Genomic DNA, 23,336 nt, shown 5'->3' on the forward strand with positions numbered 1-23,336 from the left:
CTTTGGTTGCTGTGCCGAAAAAGTGTTACCTCGTCCTTAATAGGTTAATGATCAAAAACGATTTGTAAAGTGTGAGGGTTTTTATCCACGGGGTTTTTATTATTCACAAGAAGCAGTAGTGAAGGGGTATTATTAACAGGATAAATGGATGATTCCTTTGAATCAAGAATGATATATTTCTTTTTGAAATAATAGCTCATTCTCGGGAATAAGAATGGGGATATTTAGGAAAAATAGAAAAGATTGGCGTTTAAGCAGTGGGATTTGGTGTATCGGTAATAGGAAAATAGTGTATCAGTAACAGGAAAATGGTGTATCAGCAATGGGAAATGATGTATCAGCAATGGGAAATGGTGTATCAGCAACAGGAAATGGTGTATTAGCAACGGGAGATGGTGTATCAGTAACGGGAAATGATGTATCAACAACGGAAAATGATCGGGAATGACGATGCTTTTCCAATTTGCAGATTAGTTCCTCCTATACTCGAATTTTTCTTTTTCAGCCACCATCCAAAGCTAAGATCTGCGAAATAATTAATTGTAACATGGAAACCCTTGACAGGGATTATTAGTTAAGAAATCTAATCTAAAAATAAATACATAAACAGGAAATTAAGTGCATTCCCCCAAAAAGGTATAGTGTATATCTGTCATGCAAGTAGCTTCGAAATCCTCTTTAGAAATAGGTCGTTGATACAAACGGAGTCGATACCCATTCACTAATAATGGTGTTCTGCTATCATCAATCGTTAGGAGTCTCACTGTTCCATTTGGAAAAACAACATCTACTTCATAAGGTCCTAGCCACCTTGTTCTTAATTTCCCCTGAAAATTTTCAAAACGGGAGTCATACAGCAAAGGAACTACTTGTGCTTAATAGTTTTGTCATGCCACCTGGTTCTTTGCTGTTGTATCATGGTTGTTTGATGGATGGCATCCAACCTTTTTTCGTCCAATTCCTGAAGCTGCTGCAACCTAGCTGTCTGTGCATCATTCAAATCAAGGTTAAGAGCTAAAGCAGTCCTTAAGGTTTTGATCTCAAATTCCACAGGAAAAACAACATTTTTACCATAGACTAATTCATAAGGTGAAAAACCCGTAGTGTTCCTCCAAGTAGTTCTGTAAGCCCATAATGCTTCAAGCAACCTTTGAAACCAGTCCCTTCTATTCTCCTTGACTGTCTTTGTTAAAATGGCTTCTATGACTTTATTTGTACTTTCCATTTGCCCATTTGCTTGGGGGTGATAAGGTGTAGTCATCTTATGGTTAATGTGATATTTTTGAAGTATATCTTTGAAGCCATGAGAATTAAAAGGAGGTCCTCCATCTGTGACTAGTTCTCTAGGCAAACCAAACCTAACAAAGATTTCTTCAAATAGAAAAGTTAATACCGATTCTTCATTAGCTTTGATAAGTGCCTTAGCTTCTACCCACTTAGTCATATAATATGTGCAAACCAGTATATAGACTCTTTGATTGGATGGAGGATTGATGGGACCTATAAAATCTAGTGCCCATATTTCGAAATGTTCAAGTATTACCTGGGGGTTAAGTGGCATTTCATCCCTGTGATTAGGCTGGCCCATTCTCTGACAACTATCACAGGCCCTAACATATTTCTTTGCATCCTTAAAAAGTGAGGGCCAATAGTAACCCATTCTGAGAACTTTGTGTGCTATTCTTTTATCTGCAAAATGCCCTCCACAAGGGCCATCATGGCAAGCCTTCAATATATCATAAGCTTCATCTTCTCTGATGCATCTTCGAATTTCCTGATCAAGTCCTGTGTGAAAGAGACACCCACTTATCCAGCTGTACCTAGCACTTTGCTGAACGATCTTTCTTTTCTCTCTGTGTGATAGGTGTGATGGTAGTTTTCCTGCAACTAAGTAATTGGCAATGTCTGCATACCAAGGTGAGTGAGCAGATATTGCAAATAAATATTGATCAGGAAAAGAATCATCTACTGGAATATTTTCATCAGTCTTTAACCGAGAAAGAAAATCAGCAACTACATTTTCTTTACCTGGTCGATCTACAATTGTGATATCAAATTCTTGTAATAATAATAACCATCTGGTAACTCGAGCATTTGTAACTGATTTGTTCATTAAATATTTAGTGGCCGAGTGATCATTATGCACAAAAGTAGTGTAACAAGTAATATAATGTCGAAACTTGTTAATAGCATAGATAACTGCTAAGAATTCTTTCTCGGTGACTGTATAATTAAGTTCAGCAGGGGTCATATTTTTACTAATAAAATAGATAGCATAGGGAAGATTGTTTTCTTCCTGACCCAAGACAGCTCCTATTGCAGTGTCTGAAGCATCAAAGGATATATGAAAGGGAAGTGCCCAATCAGGTCCTCTTAAAATAGGACTTATAGACAATTGATGTTTAAGTTCATTAAATGCTTTTTGACAACCATCAGTCCACTTAAATTCAACATTTTTCATAAGTAACACAATCAAAGGAGAAGCTATTTTAGAAAAATCCTTGATAAATCTTCTATAATATCCAGCATGTCCTAAAAAAATTCTTACATCAGTTTGTGTTTTTGGGATAGGCAGAGTCTGAATTACTTGTACCTTAGCTGGATCAACTTGAATTCCTAGGAATGAAATGAAGTGTCCCAAAACAATACCTTGATTCATCATCATATGACATTTTTCAGTACTTAAGGAAAGATGTGCTTCTATACACCGTTTAAGTACTTTTTCAAGATTTAGTAAGGCATCTTCAAAAGTCACACCATAAGGAGTAAAGTCATCCATAAATATTTCTAAGGAATCATTAAGCATATCAGAAAAAATTCCTATCACCGCCCTTTGAAATGTTGCTGGAGCATTACATAGTCCAAATGGAAGAACTTTATAGGAAAAAGTTCCCCAAGGACTTGTAAAAGTGGTCTTGTCTTGATCATGGGGTGCAATCTTGATCTGATTATAACCACTAAATCCATCCAAAAAGGAAAAGAATCTCTTACCTGCCAAATTATCTAGCACCTGATCAATAAATGGTAAGGGAAAATGATCTTTCTGAGTAGCCTTATTCAGAGCTCTATAATCCACACACACTCTTCATTTTCCATTTTTCTTACGTACTATTACTAATGGTGAAACCCATTCACTATCAGATATAGGATATATGAATCCTGCATTCAACAGTTTTTGAAGTTCTTCTTTCATAATTTCCCTTAAATTGGGATTCATTCGTCGTTGGGGTTGGCAGACTGGGCGGGATCCTTCTTTAATATAAATTCGGTGAGTACATAATTCAGAAGAAATTCCCTTCATATCTATGTAATCCCATGTGAATGCTTGTTTATTCTCATGGATTAACTTCATTAACTGTCGTGTTTCAGCATATGTTAAGTTAGGGTTTATATTTAATGTTTTTCCAGGCTCGATTTCAACTGCTATACTTTTGGAGGGGGTGTCAGCTGATGTTTTAGATAAGTCTTCAGTTTTAAGATTCTGTTGTGATTCAGATTCCAAGATTGAAGTCAAGTGATCATGTATTTCAGAGTTAATCGAAGAAGGTTCAGAAATAAAACTACTAATTAATTCGTCTTCAGTTGAATCTTTAAAAGTTAGGGCTTGTCTGACAGTCAAAATGGGTTGAGTCTCATCATCCTCATAATCTAACCATATTGAATTATCATTATTAATCATAGGTGTGGCATGAGGGTACAGAGTAAGCTGCTTGGTTTCACATCCATTAGAAATTATCATTGACCCTGACCTACAGCTAATAAAGGCATTTGCTGTAGCCAGCCAAGGTCTCCCTAAAATCAATGGATGACCCCCCAACTTATTTTTGGTTTGTAACACCATAAAATCAGCTGGGTAGTTCCAAGATTCGACTGAAATTATCAGGTCTTCAATGACTCCTTCAGGTCTGATTGTGGAGCGGTCAGCCAGCTCTAGAATGGTTGGGGTTTCCCTAATAAAAATTTTTAACTGCAGTAACTATGTTGTTTCAAGTGTCATGATGTTTATTGCAGCACCCAGATCTACCAAAACTTTAGAAACAAAGGTTTTTCCAACCTGAACTGTGATTGTAGGGTGACTAGGGTCACCATATTTCATAGGGGGATTTTTTTCTGACATTAGAGCAGCTAGATCACCCATCACATGAATTGTGAGGGGGTCTTTAGCTTTTCTCCTAGGTTTCTTAATACAAATATCTCTAACAGTTCTAGCATAAATCAGTACATCTCTTAGTGCCTGTAAGAGTGGAATTTTAACATATAAATTCTGCAGTTCTCCTAACAAATTAAAAGCAGGTGGCTCAAGTGTTTTGGTAAGAGCCAAACGTTCAGGGAATGGTGGCTCTGCTGCTTCAGCAGTCTTTTTAGAGGATGTTTCAACTGTTTCAGCATTAAATGAATTTTCTTTTCCGATTTCTTCTTTATCACAGTCAGAAGTGATGTCATCAATAATGGGTTCAAGTATTCTTCCTGAGTGTAAATGAATGTCATTGCATTGCAAAGGGGAAACTTGTTGGTTTTGAACATCAATTACTTGCAGAGCTTTATTATTATTCGGGTTGGGGTTAGGTTGTACAGGAAGTTGAGGTCTTATTGTCTAATTATTAGGTGGGGCATTTGATGGTAAGGAGAGAGATTGCCGATACTGAGGTAATTGGTTTGGAAATGGGATCTGTGGAGCTGTCGAATTTGGGTTCCATTGATAGGGTTGTTGTAAAGGCCAAGGGTTCCACATCATAGGATCAACAAAAGGAGGGATTGGTTGCTGCATGGGTGGAAAATTCATTTGATTAAGGTGTGGGTACTGCATTTGGTTGAAGGGTGGGTAGTTTGTTTGAAAAGGAGGATGATTATTCCAACGATTAAATGACATGTTAGAATTCGTACCTGGTCCTCGTGGTTACCATTGTCTTCTCTGTGTGAGGAGGTACACTGCCTCAGCCTCTTCTTCAGTTGGTTGTAATGCTACCTTTATTCCTAGCAAAGAAGGGCATTGTTGAGTCTCATGGTCCTTTTCACAAATAGTGCAGATCGGTACCTTGTCCAGGGGGCATTCCCTTAGTGGGTGTTTCTCCCTGCATTTGGAACAGAAAATAGCCAGAGCAACTTTTGCTTCTACCTGCTTCTTTCTAACCTGCAAGGTATCAATTTGTGAAGCAAAAGAGCTTAACATTTCATTTTTAAAATCTTCAAGTAAGTTACCTATTTTGGCCCGTGTTGCTCCTCCACTTGCTGATTTCTAGACCCTTGAGTATGTACTGTCTTTGCTTTTTGGTCTACTTGCTGCCCCTCTCGAACATCTTTTACAGAGATTGATAATCTCATCATAAGATTCCTTAGATATGTCTCCTTTTCCAAGCATATTTAACATATCTAAACAATCATCTCGTACCCCTCTTAGCAGTATTGACTTGAGAATGTCCTTACTCATATCAGGATGATCAGATCGTTGTAAGTTATAATGTAGCCTTTCCACGAAATCTTCGAGACTCTCGTCCTCTTTTTGAGTCATCTTGAATAATTCCTCCTTCCTTTCTCTTGTTCGACAATAATCTTGGTATTTAACCAAAAATTTCTCCTTCATCTGGTCCCATGTTGTAATCACATGAGCTCCCAAGCTCATGAACCATCTTAATGCATTCCCTTTTAGTGTGGCTGGAAACAATTTTAATTTCTGAGCAGAATTAACATAGTCATAGCTTCTACACAGTATATCAAATTCAAAAGGAAATTCATCAAGATCTTCTTTGGATAACCCATGGAAATTGGGTAATGCCGAAAGTGGGATATTCTTCATAGGAGTTGCTCCTCTGGGGAGATCTCCAATGGGGAATTCCAGGGTGGAGAGAGAATTTTCTCCCCTTCCCTCTATTCTGCGGCCTCCACCGAAAAGTCCTTCATTGTTATCCTCCATTGGTTGTTTTCCTGATGCGCTTGCCCGGTCTTCAGAATTTTCTGTTGGAATTTCAATGTCCTGCACTGGTTCCTCCACCTTAACTTCCTCTATTGGTTCTTCCACTGATCGTTCGTCTTCTTCCACCGGTTCCTCAGTATATTCTGATAATCCTATGACCCTCTCTGGCCCCACTACTTCCTCTGTCTGAAAATCTGTCTGGGAAGAGTGTTGGATCTGTGGCCTCCGAGAGCTTAACCTCTGGGATGTCTCAGCTTTTGAAATAATATCGTCAATAAAAGTTTTTCTTCCTCCTCCCTTGCCTTTGCCGCCTGAATGGTTAACCTTCTTGCGTCATCTCATGCATCCTGTATTCCAAAGAAAAAATGTTAATACCCTTAAAATCTTTAGTCACCTTCCCCGGCAACGACGCCAAAATGTTGGTCACTTTAATTGTTTAATGATAAAACAGTCGAGTGCCACATTAATTATCAATCCGGGAAAGTCTGATTATTCCAAAGGTGACTACGTACTGTATGTACTCAATCTTAATGGTATTAAAAGCTGTAGTATAAACAGTCTATTATCTTATGAAATCCATACTCTGTGTTACAGCAGTTATAGTAGTTACAGCCTATTGCAGAAAATGAAGTAAGAACAAATATCTTAAAAGAAACAAGTCTGCAAAAGGAAGTGATGGTTGTCCTGCAACAAAGGATCAAGACCCTATCCTCAGAGTAAGGACTTTCAGCACCTGCCTCTGTTGGCCAGTTCACACATACACTCTGTGAATCCTAATCACCGGTGAAGTCTTCATATACAACAGTAATCAGCTAAAAGGAAAACAGAGTTTAGCAAAAGTAAATATCATTAGAATCAGTAACTGTAATGTAAATAGAAATCACACACACACATCACACAACAAAAAGAAGATGGGTGAATCTTGTGATGAAGGTGGGCCCTGTCCCTCTCACAAGATTCCCCAGAACACAGGAATTAAAATAAAATTCTCAGAACAGAATTGTATTCATCTGCCAATAAACCATATTATAGAAAGAGATTCAGTCTCATCACTTCACTACAAGTTCTGTATTACCAGTTGTTCCCCCCCTCTAATGTAGATGTCTCCTCTTTATAGAGGAGACATCTATTACAACCGATTTTCATACATTCGGTTTCAACCCTTTTGTACCAAAAATAAGGAAGCCAGTTTTTGATAACAAAGTATTGTTACAGCCATGAGGATCATGATCATTACGACCAATATAGCAATCGGTCAGACTCTTTTGCCGATGCAGATTCATTATGCAAATCCCAACCGTTCCTCAAAGTGCACGTGTTGTTCGTGGTGTTTCAGCATCGAGGTTCATGATGTTCTTGCTGTCTCAGCTTCACAGTTTGCGTTGTTTCTGCTGTTTCAGCAATGACCAAATGTGATCCTGCCAGTTAGGGAGTTTCAACAATTAGTCAACACTTTAATCAACTTCAGGAAATAATTATAAATATAGCATGATTACGTGTTAAATAATTAAACATGTAGTAATGAGGAAAGTTATTCTGTAACTTTTGGATTGATTAAGCCAAAACACCTAGCAAAGGCTTTCACTTAAGGGTTGAAGAGGGTAATACAATGGCAAAATATACAGTCAAAAATAGACAAAATGGGAACCTAACAACACCAACAAGAATACAATGCTCTCTCCTCAATGACAAACTATCAACACTTCCTTGCAATTCACAATATTCCAGCCTTCGGATCTCTTGGATGAGAGATCCATTTATAGATGTTTGCAAGTGTGTGAGTCATCCATGGGGTTTGATTAGTGTCACTCCACTTGTTACAATTGGTTCCACAAGAGAAGGGATTGGAGAGGGTTTCCTAGATCCCTTGTTCATCCTTGGGCGAATTCAAAGAGGCAAGTGGCATAGGAGAAGTTTCTAGAAGATTCCGTGAGCAACCAACTAAAAAACTGTCCTGGAAATTTGTCCATCCTCGCCCATTGCACCCTATAGAAGGCCTAAATAGTATGCATCACACCTTGGCAGTGTACCACTTAGTATGCATCGAAATTCACCAATGGAGCAGTCAATATGGTTTAATTTAGGTAATTTATGGATGGTTTCTCAGATGGAACTTTTGGGGAATGATGTATTCAGATGACTATGTTCCATTAGTGTATGAAACAACTCTTTTAGCGGTTGATGAGCCCTAGTTTATCAACATATAAGTTTGGTGTTGATGTGCCCAAATATGTCTATAACAAACCACTCACATCAGTATGAATGAAGTCAAGGATCCTGGTCACTCTGCGGTCACTGCTGGGAAAAGGGGATCTGGTAAACTTCCCCATAGCACATCCTCTACATACATCAAGGTGATCAGAACTGAAATTTTGCACACTAGTGGTGATCTCCTGCAATGTACTCAAGGCCCCATGATACATGTGTGCCATCCTATAGTTTCAAATCTCACACAACTCTGAACTGCTAGATATGTTGTCATTCCTGTCTCAAGTGCTGCTACTCAATGCCAACAGGGGCTGGAATGAGAACTTGTACACCTTGGAATGGCACACACCAATCACTCTAGTTGAAGAAGATGGAGTTACCGTAAGATATAGAAACACCTACCCTCTACTGAACAACACAGCATACCCTCTATCCTCAAGTGCTGAGACATATATCAAGTTCTTCTTCATTCCATGCACATACAAAACATCTGACACTTTCAAGGGAGGTTTGGGTCCCCTATAAAATATCAATGTCCCCACACCGACTACTCTAACAATGCTATCTTCACCAAGTACTACCTCCATTTTAATATCATCCTCTGAAATCTCTAAGAAGTACTCTCTCACTATTGTCATGTGGTGGGAAGTGCCACTATCAACATACCAAATACTAGAAGATGTGCTGCTAGTAGCGGGGAGTGCACACTCCCTTTGAACTTGTATGACAGGTGATCCTGCACTAGTGGCCTCACAAGCTATGAACCCAAACTCCTAATTAAAGCTCTTTGAGAAGTTCTCTATCTCTGCAAAATCTGTTATGGGTTTGTCTCTCCCTTTCTTGTTCTTCTTCTCCCAACACACAACAACATAGTTTCCCAACTTTTGACAATTCCAACATTTGACTTTGGAATAGTCCTTCTCCTTGTTCTATTGCTTGCCTTTGCCTTTTCATTTGCCTCCACTATTGGAAGCTTTCTTCTTTGCTCTGCCCTTCTTGCCTCTTATTAACAATGCTACATTGTCATCCTCCTCCACATGTTTGGCTGCCCCAAGATGGTTCTTTCTAATCTCATTCTGAATGTAATCATCCCACAACCTCTCCTAATCAATAAGGTATTCCCATGCAACAATGCCATCCACAAAATTCTCCAAAGCCTTACGAAGAACATTCAAGAAATCCTCACCAACTCATTGGGTGCAATGATCTCACCTACGAATGCCAACTCATCTCTCACTGAAGTGATCTTTGCGAGGAATGTTGTAGCACTGTCAGTCTTAGCCATTTTAATGGCCTTCAATTTCTGCTTTAGGACCATTTTTTTGTTTTCATTAGAGCTCTGGTAAAGACTGGTCAAGGCTGTCCACATCTCATGTGCATAAGACTTTCCTCTCACATGAGGAATGACATGATCTTTGATTCCTTCAAGTATCAATCTTTTTTCCTTAGCATTCTTTTGCTAAACTCTGTCAACTGTAAAGAGTCAGTAGGTACTGCTACTGGGTTTTGTGTGGTATTTACCATAATGCCACAAACTTTTGCTTCCTCAAAGATGCTCTAGATTCTCTCCTTCCATGCACTGTAGTTGTTATGCCCATGCAACCTGTATTCAACTCCCAAACCTAATGGCATGTTTCACTGTCCTAGAAAACTAAAATTTTCAAATCTGTGGTAAAGGCTTCTGTTTTCTGTGTAAAATTAGCTTGCTGTAATTTTCACTTTCTTGTCCAAAAATACACTTTTCAACCAACCAATCTCTAATACCATGACGAAATTTCAACCCCCACTCTGGTTATTAGTTTTCATTATCACTCCATTCATTTAGTTTTAAATCCAAGCATGATAAAAATTCTAAAATATGGAAATGACAATATTTTCTAAAAAACACAAATTTAGAGATTTCACAATTGCTGAAATTGCAAAACTAAAACACAGCAAAATTGTGACAGCCACACATAGAAAATAACACAATGATTTTTGGTCAATGTGACCCTAGAAAAACCCCTCTACAACTCTTGGGGAAAACCAATTTGAGAGCTCTTCTTTATTTCTGAAAACTCTTTTACAGAGAAACTGAAATATTCAGTAAAAATTCCATCAACCATAAATTACAACTTATTTCGATTTATGTGCTTGAACTATGCCTTGAAATTTATGTCAATCAGCAAATTATCAAAAAAGAAATTTTTCTAGCAATAAAACAAAATCAAATATTGTATGACCTACCTTGAAAATCGTGCTTGGAACCTGTTGTACAGATTGTATGGACCTTGCAAATTTCAATAGTACGACTACCTCAATTGTGCCCAAATATGCCTTGGAATTCATGCCCTTGCTGTTGTCGCTCTTCCTCGATTTTTGTGTCTTTCTCCTACTGTACAATTTTTCCTCGTGATGCATGCCAATAAATGTTGTTGCCCATATTTTTGTTGAAATGTCTTCTTGTTGCTCTCCTTCACTTCCTCACTATTAAAAAATTTTCTCCTTGCTCTCTCTACTCTTTCTCTCAAAATTCTTATGAATGAATGAATTGATCTTTTTCTCTTCTCTTCTCCTTTTAATCTCTAAATGACCTTTTGGGTTACCCTAAGATCTAATGGTTGAGATTCATTTATATCTAGGGATGAGAATAAATGCGCATTTAGTTCTCACTTTCTATTACTTAAATAAAGACCCGCTTAGCTTTTTATTTCTATAGTCACTTTTTCACTTTCTAATTCTTCATTGACTTTAGTAAAGTCACCTTTAAATTAGAATGCAACTTTACTTCTTATAAAGTCACTTTTAGCTTTATACTGACTTTAACACTTATAAAGTCACTTTAAGAGAAAAGTACAAATAAATTTGGACACTTTTCTCTAGGATAGAGATCAAAGCCTTAGGGAACCACTTGTCCTTTGGTGCCCAAATTTTAACATAGTTTGGTTAAGGATACATAAGATTCTGCTGCCTTTTTGGCACAAGTAAGTCCTGGAAGGAATTGGGCCCTCTTTGGGAAGGTTCCTAAAGATGGATCGAGAAATAATGGACAAAGTTATTTTCACTTTTGTACGCATATGTGTAGAGATGGATTTATGAAAAGGACTTCCTAATCATATTCATCTAATACATCAAGAATTCAAGTGGAGAAAGTGGTTAGATTTTGAAAATACTGCCTTTAGATGTTAGATTTTCCATCAAATAGGTCACTTGCATAACACATGCAATCAAGCAAAGAAAAGGACAAAGAAAAGACCACAAAAGAAAAAAGGATGGAAATTCCCAGATCCTCCTTCTTCAGATGATGAGGATGAAGAAATGGATGAGACCTAGAAACATCCAGATAGACAAAATCAACAAGGTTCTAAAAAGGAGGGAGAAGAGAAGTTGAAGGATCATAACAAACAGGAAGACATTCCCAATAAGTCAACAGTGGTTTCGATCCATCAGAACCAACACGAGAACAAGAGAAATAATCAAGGTTCAAGTGGAACAAAGAGATCCCATGTTTTTGAGAGCTCAGATTCAGATAAAGAAACCCTAAATATTTCAGGAAATAATGAGTTTGCAATTGTTTCAACTACTCCATCACTTGGGGTTTGGCAAAAAGTCCAAAAAGAAAAAAGGTAAAAAAGAAAAAACCAGTTTATCTGGCAAAATGTAATTTTAATTTTAATTTTTTTTTATTTTTTGTAGCCTAGCTACTATCAATGCTTAAAGCACATACATTGATCCCAAGGGACAATACTTGAATGCACGTATGCATCTACTCTGTGTAACTTTTTATTTTTATTAATAGAAAGTTGTGATTTTTCCTAAAAGAAAAACACCAGGATTTTAGGTGGAAACATAATGTGGGAGAAAACCACTAATTCTACTATATATGTATTATTTATTATGATATAAGGAAAAATATTACATTTGTTCTGATCTATACTCTTGTCAATACACAACACTGGCCTGCAGAAGTCTAGAATCTTTCCTCATTTTCCATCACCTACTGGAAGGGAGCTACAACCCCTTGAACTTGTTTACCATCACCTACGAGAAGGGAGCTCCTACACCCTTTCTGAAGGCTTCTTCTCTCTGTCACACGGAATCTGTCAAGGGTGCGGACACGACTGACCTTCCTAGAAGTCTAAGACATTCTAATGACAAACAAGACAAAATGGAGTGATCTTTCTCTAAATACACCTTTTACAACATGAAAACTACAAGTGTTTAGGCTTACCTTATTCCAAAACGTTGTTGTTGAAGTCCGTTCTTGACGATCCGGATGAGCTCCTCCTTCAAGTCAATTCCTGCAACCACAAACAATCAAACAATTACCAAGCACTTGCATTTCATATAATAAAACATATATTCAACATGCAGACCAAGGAACACATGAAATAACTCATTAACACAAGCTATTGAGAAAAATAAACCAGTTTGTATTAATAACGAAACAAAGAAACTCTTACAACCTGGCCTTGGTGTTGTGCAAGTTCCTCCCAGGGTCCATCAAGGGTTTTCCTCTACTTTGACAAAGCTCACCCTCTCCCAAGTAGAATCAAGTGAAGACAATCTCTCCTCACAAAGGCTCTAATGGAAGACCTAAATCCTGCAGCATTTACCCAAAGAAAATGTATAGCTCCAACCTCCTCTCCTTCTGGCTCAATGCCTTCATTTATAGTGCTGTAAAGAGGTTATTCAGGTCCACTATCAATGGGATCATCCCCCTCTATGGGTGGGATAGCTCCCTTATTGATGGGATAAGCTCCCTCTTAATAGAGATACATGAACCAACTGGAGGCGCATCCATTTCATCAAACCGACCTCTAGAATGTTCTAGAAGTAACCACAAGTAACTTTTTAAAGATAAAACTCGCGCATTTTGCCTTTTACAGAGGGACGCACCTGTCCCTTAACATACAGAGCGTCTATGGACGCGGATTTTGTGAACATGGTCAGCGTCCCCGCAGGTAAGGCTAGAGAGAACCTGCGACCCCAGAGATAAACATGATTTTTACAAGACTTTCTCTCTTCTTTGAGTTTGAGATGGATAACAGAGGCATGAGACTTGCCTAAGAGGGTAGCATGACTTGTTGATTTGAGCCATACTAACTGTAAGTAGTCAAGGTGACATTTTTTAGTGTAACAGATTGCCCCCTAAAGTGCGAAGCCTGGAATAGAATAGGGTTTTGTAATTCTAGGAAGGGTGAAGCGCTTTATCATTTCAAGGATTGCCTTGTGGATGGCCTGGTTGGAACCTGCAATTTTCAACACAAAATACATGGATAAGATTATATCATCACTGAGGTAGGCATTCCCATACTCAGATTCAAAACTTTAACTAATGGACTAACTATCCTGATACAGGAATGATCTTGCAGTACATTATTTTTATAGACTTTTGTAGACACAGTATGGACGCAGCCATCTGTTTATGATAAGTCTACATAGACAATGAATACAAAACTCCTCGCAGCCTGGATGGTAGAAACTAGATCCAGGGTCTTCACTTCTACTTCCCGAATTGGTACGATTCTAGTCATGTGATTAAATGATTCGATGTCGAACATGGTAGAAACCACTTGATTACCAGTCAATGATGTAAACTGTTAACAAGTGTGAGAGAAACCACCAGTAATGTCAATGGTTCTCAAAGTACCAAGCACAACCCGTGAAATGTGAATAGATGTTTTGATGTCGAACACTTCACGGAATCCTCTGATCGAAAGTCAATGATGTAAACTGACGTCAAAGGCGAGAAACCTGCCATTGATGCATGCAGACTTCAAGGTACTGTCGATTCCTAAGTCATCTTTCTAGATAATGTGTCGATGTCGATAGAAAGCGACCCGTTGCAGGCAAGCCCGCAACACGAAATCATTGTTCAAGTTGAAGAAATGTTGCTGTAAGGACTGACTCAGGGATGGTCAATGGATGACAAGTATTTTGCAGATGAAAGTTTTGCTTGCAGACCTCTTGAACACATAACGACACAACAGATGGTTTGGTGACGAATAACTCAAAGTTGATCCCTGAACCCGGTTAAAGATTTTCAAAGTGATTTAGTCAACTGTGAGGTAAAAGATTTCCCAACCCAGGTGAATGAAAAGTGTCGTGTTCAAGAGCGGTAATAAAGTTTCTTCTGAGGCAAAAGGTGACAAATAGGTTCATTCTTCTCTTTTTTCCCCCACCATTTCTGGCAAGTACCTCTTTATTTTTAACAAGCTTGAGGAGGATAACATATGCTTGATTATAAGCTCATCCTTCGGACGAGTCCAACCTAGTTTAAATGCGAACCCTAGGAAGGAGTGGTTCGTTCCTGTTTGTAATTGAACAGGTCCTTTACTGTAAAAGTTTAACGAGCCCAGTATAGGAGAAACTCGGCGTTTTTCAATTTTAGAGAGTCTGAAAAACTTAAGGAAACTCCACGTTGAACTTTTTCGTATATTTGTGTCCCTCAAGCCCGAAAAAGTATAAAATAATACCTGGGGGAACCGCTTGATCTTGCGACCAAGGAGTACTTTCATAATAGTATCGTTGACCTGAAAAGTAAAAAGCGATCAAAGACACGTCGTTTTATTTCCTTATCGAGTTTGAAACGACAAAAACCCGGCAATCTTTTCTTGATTTTGCGGTCAGAAAAGAGCTAAAAGGGGACCGTCTTTTAATTCCGTTTTAACGAGTGAAAAAGAAACACTCGGCGATCTTTTCATGTTTTAGGAGTCAGAAAAGGGCTTAAAAGATGACTCTGAAATTTTGTTTGTGAAAAATTACAATTTCCCTTGAAATCCCTTCGTCCTGCACAAAAGCGACACATTACTCATACCTGTTTAAAATAGGCAAAAATACATTTGAAAACATCTTTTCATGGTAAAAAATGAACTAATTCATCCAAAAAACCTATAAAAAGACCTTTTACCATGTCATTTTTACCGTTTCACTGTTGAGGTTGAAAAAGGAGCTTTTGACAAGAAACTTCCCGTGGTTGCTGCGGAAAATCTGACCGTCGGAATCGAACGCCGCTTCACCGAGGTATTTTACACATCCCACTCTTCATTTTTATCCGTTTAGTTTTTTGTTTTTGGTCTCTGTTTCATTTTTTGGGGGGGTTTTGGGTTCAAAATGCGCCCCTCGGCGGACGCAGGTGCCCTTCGGGTGAGCCGCGTCCCCCGACTTTTTCTCACACGGGAAAAAGGTCTGGGGACGCAGTCCGCCTTCAGGCGAGCTGCGTCCGGACGCCCTGTGCTAAAAAGCCGGGGTGCGTCTTCCGCAAAGGGCGCATTTCAAAACCCTAACTCTCTCAAAAAACCACCAAATTTTCTCAAATTAATTTCTAATTGACTCTTTTGATGTGCAGGGCCCAAAACATGTTAGACTGGAGAGAGAGAGAGCACGTAGAAGACGATGAAGCTGCGATTAACCACCAACCCTCTCTGGATGCCTTAAGAACATGTGGATTGTACAAATATTGGACCATACCGGGCATGAGGGGCCAGGTAAGATTTTTGGAATGGCTAGTTGAGCGATGGAACGTTCAAGATCAATGCTTTTACATTGGAGGGCACCAGCTCGAGATAGAGCCCTCGGATGTATACTTTCTCACTGGCTTGCCAAACAGAGGTGAGCAACTCAACCTTGCGGGGACCAGGCCGGGTGGCCAATCCCTTGATGATCTCCGCGAGGAGTGGTGCAGACCAGGGACTCGCCATAAAAAAGGCGTGGAGATAAAGCACATCGCTCTGGCGGAACTTAGAGTTATTGCATTTACGGTCACTAGGATTTGTGGCGCGGCCGCCTTGCACATTGCTTCCGGATCCCAAATGCGGATGGCAGTTGACTGTTACCAAGGCACCATCTTCAACTGGTGCGAAGCTGTGTCGGCTCATATGAAGAGCCAACTAACCAAGGCAAAGAACGGACGACTAAAGACTTTTGGATATGGGCCTCTAGTCGTGAGCTTTGCCTTGGAGAGAGTTCCTATGCTGATCCCTCAGCAACTCACTGTTGATGACTTGGGTCCTCGGGAGCCAAAGCTTGTTCGATGGGTTGCGGTGATGGCCCGGCATCCTGACGAGGGTGCTGCAGTGGTTCGATTCTCAGACAGTTACTTCGACTGGCTAGAGGGCCAGCTTTTTGTGATACAAGACTTTCCATATGCCGGAATGGATTTCAGAGGTGATCCGGACATGGTTCTTCCACAGGGAGAACAATGGGATGACAGAGGTACTTTCATTTTCACAAGTTTTCTAATTATGTATTTTTTATTTTTCATATATATCGTCTCAAAGTAACAGTAAAATTTTAAAAATGCAGATGTTGGACCACAGCGTCCAGCCAATCTCCGGCCTTACGACAGACGACATCCAGCTGCACCGGCACCGGCCTTACAGGATGCGACAGCAGAAGTACTAGCCGATTTGGAGCATGATCTAGAGCGTCTCACGGCAGATATACCTGAGACTACTATGGATGACATTCCAATGAGGCTTCAGCGCTTCGTGGTTGCAGTCCCTGGACCGTTTAGGAGATTTCTGCGCAAGATAGCCCGCGCAGTGGTGTCGTACAGAGAGCACCACCAGTGATTGACTAGTCACTTTTGTAGTCACATGTGACATTTTTGACTTTTTGCACTATCATTTTGCCGATCATAAGGTGTGTTAAACCTATGATCGAAGACGATGTATATATTTTTGGACACACTTCTATCTATATCTATATATCACTATTATCGGCTTATCTTGTTTAACATGTATGATAAAATGTCTTTAAATTACTTGCATGATTATTATAAATGTCTGTCCAACATTTGAGAAGCAATTGCATCTGCTAATGTATTCAAAGACCTTGGAATATGTTGATATTCAATGTAATCAAATTCACGTTCCAAGAGACGCACTCTCAAAAACAACCTTAATAACACAGGATTTCTAATGGCATAAACTCTATTAAGCTGTAATACAACAAGTTCAGAATCTAACCTCACTATCAAACGTCGAATTCCAAATGAAATAGATTCGGATAATAATTCAACCACTGCACTGTATTCTGCAATGTTATTCGTTGTTTGACCGAGGCTTACCCCATGCATAGAAACTAACTCGTCAGAGGGTGAATAGATAACCCAAGCTGCGGAAGAGATATTCCGTGTACTACGACAAGCACCATCAGCAAATCCAATGTATGTTTGGAGAGGCGTCGACATCTACAATATCAAGAGTAAAACCAAGATGAGCCAAAATAATGACGAAAAACCACACTTGCTAAGCTAAGCACACTGACTAAACTAACACACTTGCTAGCTAGAAAGGAAATCTAACCTATCTAAAAATTTCTCCATCCATCATTTTAAGCATAATACCTCTTTAGGTAAAGTCCATTTCTGGGTTTGCCCAAAGAGTCCCCATCAAAATCAACTAACTCATAAGCCCCTTTTGCTAGCTTTCGCTTTACAATGTAGGGCCCATGCCACATGGGAACGAATTTTCCAGCACCTAGCTTATCGTTCGCTTGATCATATAATAGTACTAGGTCTCCTTCCGAAAAACTTCGAGGGGTTACATTTTTATCGTACTGAGCTTTCATTCGTTTCGCGTGAGTCTCGATAGCTAAAGTAGCGTCACGTCGAGTCTCATCTAATTTAGCTAAGTATAACAACCGTTTCTCCTCTTCGGAAGTAGCTGGAAGTAATTCGACAGCCATTTGAAGTGATGGGATTTCGCACTCAATAGGTAACACAGCTTCTAAGCCATAAACTAGCTGAAAAGGGGTGAAACCTGTTGAATTTTTCACTGAAGTTCGATATGCCCATAGTGCCGAAAATAACATGTTATGCCAATTCGTTCGATGGATACCAATGATCCGTCGAATCATGACGACTAGAACTTTGTTGATTGACTCAACCAAACCGTTGGCTTGCGGATAATAAGGTGTAGAGCTATCGTGGCGCAAACCAAGCTGGCTTGTAAGTTCAGTCATCATGACATTTCGAAAATGGCTTCCATGGTCCGTAATGATTGCTTGTGGGACACCAAACCTAGTTATGATATGATTGAATACGAAAAGTGCAGCTGTCTTGCCGCTTGCGTCGAATGTAGGCATCGCCTCGGCCCACTTAGTAAAATAATCAACCGCAAGGATGATATACGCATGCCCCCCGGCCGAGTGAGGGTTACAAGTAATAAAGTCAATGCCCCATTTGGCGAATGGACCAGCGGCAATTATAGGGTGGAGAGGAGCAGGTGGAGCGCGCATCTTGCGATCAAACACTTGACAGTTGTGGCATTTTCTGACGGCAAGGATACAATCTTTAAACATAGACGGCCAGAAATAGCCAGCGCGCAACACCTTCTGAGCTGTGGCATACCCAGACATATGACCGCCACATGCTCCAGAGTGACAATCATTCAAAACTCTCTCAGCCTCATCGTGAGTTAAACAACGTCGAAAAACTAAGTCTGCCCCCAGGCGATAAAGTGTATCTCCAATAATTCTGTATTGCTGGGATTGAAACCGAATTTTTCGACGGTTTTCCTTGGAAGTTCAGGCCGAAAGGTTTGGGTTTGGAGATAGATGATTATATCCCCATACCACGGATCTACAGTGCTAATAAGAAACAAAGATTCGTCCGCAATGGACTCCTCTGCCACAGTCTCTGTGTCAGCACTCGGGAAATCACACATCAATTCCGCGAAGACTAAAGATTTCTTAGACTTGGACTTCTCAAACTCCAAGTCGAACTCTTGCAGGATGACGATCCATTTAGAGTACTTGCCCCCTAGCAGTTGTTTTGTCAAGATATAAATCATAGGGTTGCAATCCGAAATAACAGTAGTTTTGCGGAGAAGAATGTAGTGACGAAAACGCTGGACAGCTTGAACGGCTGCCAGGGCCAATTTCTCCACATGCGAATATTTTAACTCAGTTGGATTTAAGGTTCTGCTAAGGTAATATATCACATGCTCTGCCTTGAATTCATCTTCTTGAACTAACACCATTCCAATGGTGGAATGCGAAGCTGCGAGGTATAAGAAGTAGTCCTGGTTGTAGTTGGGAGGATGCAATAACGGTGCATGGGTCAACGCGTGTTTCAGTGCATCAAAAGATTGTTGAGCAATCTCGTCCCAAAAGAATTGTACATTCTGTTTCAACAACCGTGTAAAACCTTTAGTGACCTCGGCGTAGTTAGGGATGAATCGGCGTAAAAAGTTTGCTTTCCCTTGCAAGCTTTGGAGTTGGCGCAAACTCGAAGGAGGAGGCAATTGGATGATAGCCTCGACTTTCGAGGGATCGACGCGAATGCCGGTTTTGGAAACAACAAATCCCAGCAATCGACCTGTTTCTATACAGAAAACACACTTGTGGGGATTCAACCGAATTCGATAATGCCTACACCTCATAAAGATTGCTCGTAAATGGACAAGGTGATCAGCTCGGTGTAAAGAATGAGCAGGCAAATCATCGAGATAGGGTTGCACAATGTGCTTGATGTCATGAAATGCATAAGACATGGCCCGTTGAAAAGTAGCACCGGCATTCTTAAGGCCAAAAGGTAATTTGCAATAAGCAAATGTCCCCCATGGACAAATGAATGCCGTTTTTGGTTGATCGGCAGGTAGAATATTGATTTGATTATACCCGGAGAAACCATCCATGAAGGAAAACATCTCACTTCCGGCACAATCATCAATAATTTGATCGATATAAGGCGTAGGATAGTTGTCTTTTGGACAAGCTCGATTGATATCCCTATAATCGATACAGATTCTTATTGTTCCTTGTTTTTTATTGACGGGAACAATATTCGATACCCAATCCGTTAACGGGATCGGATAAATGAAACCTGCTTTCAACAGCTTTTCGACTTCGGCTTTGATTGCAGCTGCTTTTCGAGGGTGAATCTGACGCAACCGTTGCCGAATGGGTTTAGCATCCGGGTAGGTTTTGATTTCATGAACAACAATGGCAGGATCGATTCCTGGCATTTCTTCGTAGGACCAGGCAAACACGTCGCGGAATTCTTGGAATAGGGCCTTGTAAGTTTCAATTTCTTCGTCAGTACATGCGGCACCTATATGAATGTTCTCCTTGATTCCGGGCTTCACTGAAATATCAATGGGAATAGTACGAGAAATATTCCCTAAATTCAGCTCTGAATCAGAATGTTTCGTTGGATCCTGAGCGTCTTTGACATATTCAGCGGTAAAGATAGATGAAAAATCATTTTCAAAGGCATCATCCTTAGGTAAAAACGAAGATCTGTGATGGAGATCGTCCCATGGTAGATCATCTACACTTAGGATTTCGCGAAGTTGTTCGTCAGATGACACTTCTTCGGGAAACGTTATCCGTTCTAAGGGTGAGGTGAAAAGTGACTCTTCACTGACCACATTCATTTGGTCGGTTGAATGAAAGTCGGTAAAAGACATAAGAGCTTCATAAGCAATCTCATACGGACTCAACGGCATAACATCACCGAGTGAGTCTAGCTCAGAGTCAGAGGGAACATACCAAGGATCATCATAAATAATGTTTTCTGACGTGATCATATGAATTGTTGCGAACGAAGGGTCTGCATTGAGTGGAGGGAGAGGAAAAGTTCCCAGTAAACCGGAATCCTTAACTAAACCTACACCAATGTCCCTATAAGGGATCGTCGTTTTACCAACATGCTGGATAGTTTCTAAAGAGGTTGGGTCGGATGAAAAGTATGTCAGCTGATCAATAGTCACGATCTTACCGTTATGTGGAAACTTAATGACTCTGAAGACCGATGAAACGACCGCTGTCATAGCATATGACCAACTTCGACCCAAAAGAAGGTTGTAGTCTAGAGGGGCATCAACCACTTCCACATCCAGACTAACGGTTTTACCTTCGACCCCTATAGGCAATTCTTGTAGAATACCAAACGGACGGAACCCACGGCCATCAAAGGCCTTAAGGATGGTGGGGGATTGGTTCAACGAAGGAGAACCAAGCGATCTCCAACATTGAATCGACATAATACACGTAGAAGCTCCCTCATCAATCACAGTCCGATGAATAGGCCTGTTTTTGACTATCACTGGAATTTGGAAAGCCATTTGATGGGGGAGACGCGGTGTACTACTTTCTAGATCAAAGATCATTAGGTTCGGGTCCTGAACATCGACAGCTCCAATAGCCGACAAAAGCAATTTTCGTTGCGCTGGACATGATTGCAGCACTTCGAGTGCCGACATTGCTGAAGGTGAAACAGCTAAGTCTTCAACAATGTTGTAATTCTGGGCTGCTCTCGCATGTGGATTGAAAGCAGACCTTCGAAGTACACCCTTGGCGGGCGGCTTAATCACTAAGTCTGGGTTAGGTTTTTCGATCTGTAGTGGATCGGAACCAGGAGCTGAGGTTGATGGGTTAGAGTTAGAAGATTCTGCTTCTTTACCATCAACAGGAGCCTTACTACCATAATCTTGCGATCGAGTCGCAATCCTGACATGAGACATCATCAAAATGGGTTCTTCACTGGCATTCGAAGAAGAACCTATCATCTTATTTTCCTGCTCGGGGAATGGATTCTTTAACACAGCAGGAGTCGGAGAACCTTTAACTATTTTCACTACCTCGGCCCGATGAGGGCAGTCTCTCGTAAAATGATCTTCTTCACAAATGAGACAAGGATAACGAGGTTTGCGCTTTTCGTCATTAGTTTCCGACTTTTCCGTTTTCTCCTTTGGAGCCTTGTCTGCTTTAGCCTTCTTCTTTCCTTTCTTCTTTCCACCGTTTTTGGATTTGGCCGTAGATGACTCTACAGCGTGAATGTCGGCGGTAAGTTCAGGAGGAGAAGACTCTCCTGTCGGAGAATCAGGCAAAGTGATAATTGGAGTATTGGAGGTCTTGGAAGACTTCTTCTTACTCTTCGTAGTCACGATACCGATCATACCATCAGCGGCATGAGATCCCGAAGGAGCAGCAGCGATTTGGTTTGACTTTGGAAGATCCGGAATTTTCTCGTGTAACGTACCCGACTGAGTGTAAACTAAGTCAAGGTATTGTGCCTGAGCAATGACTTGCTCCTCAGTAACTACGCCGGCCTTAGCTACATCTTCAGTAATTCTTGGTAATAATGATTTTACAAACCATTCAGCTAAAATTTGGTCCGGGATAAAAACTTTCACTAATCTCCTTCGACGTCTCCACTCATGGATGTGATCAGAAATGTACGTGGATGTCGATTGTTTTAGCGAAGTTAATAATTCCGTACCATTATCGTATCTGACTGGTAACTGAAAATGAGTTAAGAATGAAGTAGCTAACTGGCTAAAGTTGTAAAAAGAAGCCCGTGGCAACTCAATGTACCACTTGGCTGCGAGACCAATGAGTGTACGCTGGAAAAGACGTAAGCGGATAGAATCATCTGAGATGGAATTTGATGCACACCAGAGGTGGTAAGTCATCACGTGATTAGACGGATCCTCTCCAGACTTACCTTCGAACTTGGGTATATCGCTGGGCAACTTATTTGGCATTGGCGGCCAGAACGGAAGATATTGAATTGGATCGTTCGTTAGGCGCGTCAAGTCGGGTAAATCTAAAGTCGCAATAAATGGTAACTGCCGGTTAGGATCTCTGAAACTCTGAGTCACAATACCAGCCCCAGGAGGAGGATATCCAGGATAACTAGGAACAGGATTCGCATTGGGGATATTATATCCTCCTGGAAAACCAGGATTAACCGGACCGTACTGGGGTTGTTGAGGTGGTTGATAATTGTACCCAGGATACGGTTGATACTGGTAAACCGGTTGTTGGGCAGCTTGACCAGGTTGATACTGTCCCTGGTACGGAGGTTGAACAAATTGAGGTTGAGTAGTAACAACCGTACTTGTACCAGGTTGACCTGCAGGCATCTGGACTGTGGTTTGAACCGTGGGTCCAGACAACGGTACAGATGTCTGAGGAGCGGTTACAGGGACAGTAGAAACCGGAGCTGCCGATACTCCAGATGTAAGCATGGTAGATGAAGCGGTAGCTGCTGCAGCCGTGTGAGGTGGAGTACTCGGTGCAATTGGCGGCTGAGTAACTACAGAAGTTACAGGGGTCTGAACACTTGACTGGACAGGTTGCGGTTGCTGGGGTGGACCAGGAACTGCAGGTTGTCCTGCTTGAGGTACCGACTGTATACTTGGTTGCGACATCTGTTGACCCTGTGACGGATCCCATGTTAACATTCCAGGGTATTGACTCGTAACAGGTTGAGGATACTGAG

The sequence above is a fragment of the Pinus tabuliformis genome, chromosome 4_1, assembly GCF_031772625.1.
Source record: "Pinus tabuliformis cultivar Carrire ecotype Pingquan chromosome 4_1, CPIR1, whole genome shotgun sequence".
In the NCBI taxonomy this organism is placed as follows: domain Eukaryota; kingdom Viridiplantae; phylum Streptophyta; class Pinopsida; order Pinales; family Pinaceae; genus Pinus; species Pinus tabuliformis.